Here is a 3,985-nt window from a genome sequence, read left to right as displayed (position 1 = left end):
CCCTCTGTACTTCTCCCTTATCTCCTCCCATATATGAACTGCCCCCCTTTCCCCTCCCCTTTCTCTTTCTCTCCCAAATCCCTCTCTCCCTCTACTTTCCAGAGATTATTTTCTTCCCCCTTCTGAGTAGGACTGTAGCATCCACACTTTGGTGTGGTCTTTTTTTTCCCCTTGGGCATCATAAGGTCTGTGAGTTGTATCATGGATATTTCAAGTTTCCTTTTGGCTAATATCACTTATCAGTGACTGCATACCATGTATGTTCTTTTGTGGTCAGGTTACCTCACTCATGATGATACTTTCTAGTTTGATCCATTTGCCTAAGAATTTCATGAAATCATTGTTTTTAATACCTGAGTAGTACTCCATTGTGTAAATGTACCATATTTTCTGTATCCATTCCTCTGTTGAAGGACATCTGGGTTCTTTTCAGCTTCTGATTATTATAAATAAGGCTTTTATGAACATAGTGGAGCATGTGTCCTTGTTACATGTTGTAGCATCTTCTGGGTATATGCTCAGGAGTGGTATAGCTGGGTCTTCAGGTAGAACTATTTCCAATTTTCTAAGGAACTGCCAGACTGATTTTCAGAATGCTTGTACCACCTTGCAATCCCACCAGCAATGGGGGAGTATTCCTCTTTTTCAATATCCTCTCCAGCATCTGCTGTCACCTGAGGTTTTGATCTTAGCCAGTCTAACTGGTATGAGGTGGAATCTCAGGGTTGTTTTGATTTTCGTTTCCCTGATGACTAAGGATGTTGAACATTTCTTTAGGTGCTTCTTGGCCGTTCAGAATTCCTCAGTTGAAAATTCTTTGTTTAGCTCATATCCTATTTTTAAATAGAGTTATTTGATTCTCTGGAGTCTAACTTCTTGAGTTCTTTGTATACATTAGATATTAGCCCTCTATTGGATGTAGGATTGGTAAAGATTGTTTCCCAATCTGTAGGTTGCCGTTTTGTGCTGATGACAGTGTCCTTTTCCTTATAGAAGGTTTTCAGTTTCATGAGATCTCATTTGTTGACAGTGGATCTTAGAGTCTGGCCATTGGTGTACTGTTCAGGAATTTTTTCCCTGTGCCAATGTGCTCAAGGTTCTTTCTCACTTTTTCTATAAATTCATTGTATCTGGTCTTATGTGGAGGTCCTTGATCCACTTGGACTTGGGGTCAAGCTTTCTTTGGGTGTTCCAGTTGTGTTTGGGGAGCCAGAGCCCTGAGTCCACTCTGGGCACAGGAGCAGTCCAGAGGAATGTGTGCCTCTATCTGGGTGGGGGTCCTTGCTTCCCTGGTTTCCGTGGTGGTCTCAGCTACTCTGGGTGTTGGGGCAGATGTTGTGGCCTCAACTGTAATCTTGGATGTGTCAGATCTCCTGGGAGTCTCTGGGTGTTGTAGGAGTGGGTGGGGAGCCAGATCCCCAGGTTGGCTCCAGACACAGATTCAAATATGTTAAAATATGTTCATTTTACACCCAGTCTCTTTCAGGGCTGTTTATCCGTTATGTGTTATATTGAATGTATTGATTTGCATATATTGATCCATCCCTGCATCTCTGGAATGAAGTCACCTTAATTATGGGGAATGACCTTTTTGGTATGTTTTTAAATCTGGTTTACAACTATTTTATTGGGAATTTTTGCAACTATGTTCATGAAGGAAATTCATCAGTAATTTTCCCCCACATGTTTTTATTTGAATATCACTACCTTTTCTTTTTTTTTTAATTTTTTTTTTTTTTTATTATATGTAAGTACACTGTAGCTGTCTTCAGACACCCCACAAGAGGGCATCAGATATCATTACAGATGGTTGTGAGCCACCATGTGGTTGCTGGGATTTGAACTCATGACCTCTGGAAGAGCAGTCAGTGCTCTTAACCACTGAGCCATCTCACCAGCCCCCATCACTACCTTTTCAAAGTGGGTCTACAATTTGATAGGAATTATTTTTGCAAAGAGTGCTTCATTCTCAGAAGAGAGCCTCATGCTGCCTACATCAATCCAGAAGAGCCTGACCCTACAGATGACATTTCCATGGACTCGTTCCCGGAAATGTTTCAGAGCCAGCCTTACCGCGGTGGCTTCCATGAGGACCAGTGGGGGGAGGAATTTGACAAGATCTCCCTATATTAAAAAAAAAAAAAAAGCACCATCAGAAATTGATCCCAAGGAGCTTCCTGACTTGGCTTGCCTCCAGTTGATTACTTTTGATGATGAGTGATCTCCAGAAGAGCAAACCAAGACCTGTAAAGATGAGGGCAACGACTTCTTTAAAGTAAAAGACTATAAGAAAGCTGTAGTTTACCCAATGCAGCCGAAAAGGAGTGCGTGGTGCTGGGAGTGGGTGGAGCCTACATGGCCTAAGACAGGGCTCTCACCCTCCTTTTACCCACATCGGAGTCCCTTGACGTTGCCCATCATCGACAGCCTAAAGCCTTCGAGCATCGATGTGACTCGTCTCACATCAGTGTTTTGGGGTTGTGAACTTGTCTAAGACCCCCCATAATTAGACATCCAAATTCAAAATTCACATAGTTGGGATTGATCATAAGACGCCTTCTCTAACTAAACAGAGAAGGGGGAGATGCCAGAAGCCAGGACCCTCACCCTTACCCTCACCCCCTACCTTTCCCCACCTGCACAATGTCCTCTGAAGCTTGACAACTGCAAGATCCTGCTTAGCAACTGCAGATAGACTCAAAGCAGAGTACCATATCTTCTTAAGAATAGCAGGGAGACCATAACTCAAGCAGTGTACCATATCTTCTGAAGAACAGCAGGTAGATCATAATTCAAGGCAGTGTACTGTATAGACCATGACATGTTTCAAGGCACAGGCCAAGAAGATTTTGTACTTTTCCACCACCCGGCCCCTCTTACCCCCTCCCCTTGTAAAACATGCTATAAAAAAGCATTTCATGTTCAAAAAAAAGACATAAAAAATAAAATAAAATCGTGCTTAATAAAATCAAAATTAAATATCAGTTTAAAAAAAAAAGAAAGCTGTGGTTTCATGCAGTGAAGGAATGAAGAAGAAGTGTGTAGACCCTGATTTGAATGCCATCCTGCATACGAATTAGGCAACAGCACAGTACTATCTCAGAAGCTTTTGTTCTGCCTTCAGTGATGTGCTGGCTGCCAAGAAGCTAAAGCCCGATCACCTGAAAGCCATCATAAGAGATGCTTGTGCCATCTTGGACTGAAGCACTTTACTGAGGCTGTGAACTGGTGTGATGAGGGGCTACCCAAAGAGAAGAAACTTCTCGAAATGAGGGCAAAAGCAGACAAGCTAAAGAGGATGGAAGAGAGAGATCTGAGGAAAGCAAAGTTGAAAGAAAAGAAAGAACAGAGTCAGAATGAGGTTCTACTCCAGGCCATCAAGGCTAGGGACATCAGGCTTGTCTCTGAATCAGTCAGACACATACACACACAGAGTAAGATGCACACAGACACATATACAACACAGACTATTGCTGTTGCTCATAGATACCCATCAGAACTAGGATGGTGAGACTGACTTTAGCAATAGCTTTTGTAGTACCTGATGGTGCTATGAGGGAAGGTCTGGGAGAAAGGTCGTCAGCAGTCTGCCCAGCAGGAGCCCTCTTATGGTGTGACATTGACTTGCCAGACAAGATGTACCCACTACTGTAATAGTGACATGACAATTACAGAGGAAACCAACTGCCCTCTGAATGGATTTGAGGCCCACTCCAAAGGAGGTAATCCATGCTTGATACTGTGAACATAGTCAAAAGTTCACAGCTAGGAAGGTGGGGGTGCGTGCGTGGGTGGATAGTATTGCTAGATTGCTAAGTGGACATGGTGGTCAAACTTGTTTCTAAATATTTATAAACAAGTGCTACTCGCAACTTTATTCCAGGAAGTATTTATTTATTTACTTATTGCAGTAAATGATGGGGAATGCAGAGACTCATGGTTGGTCAAGGTGCTGAGAACCAGTCACTACTGAGTGCTCAGTCCT

General features: G+C 42.8%; 1 pseudogene; it reads left to right on the top strand.

The window, feature by feature from the left end:
- The first annotated feature begins 1,645 nt into the window (after positions 1-1,645).
- LOC114630445 overlaps positions 1,646-3,985 on the top strand; it is a 4,363-nt pseudogene continuing 2,023 nt past the window's right edge.

Source organism: Grammomys surdaster, unplaced genomic scaffold (assembly GCF_004785775.1).
Source record: "Grammomys surdaster isolate TR1022 unplaced genomic scaffold, NIH_TR_1.0 67, whole genome shotgun sequence".
Classification (NCBI taxonomy): domain Eukaryota; kingdom Metazoa; phylum Chordata; class Mammalia; order Rodentia; family Muridae; genus Grammomys; species Grammomys surdaster.
The sequence above is the reverse complement of the archived record's forward strand: the minus strand, read 5'-3'. Positions and strand labels throughout refer to the sequence as shown.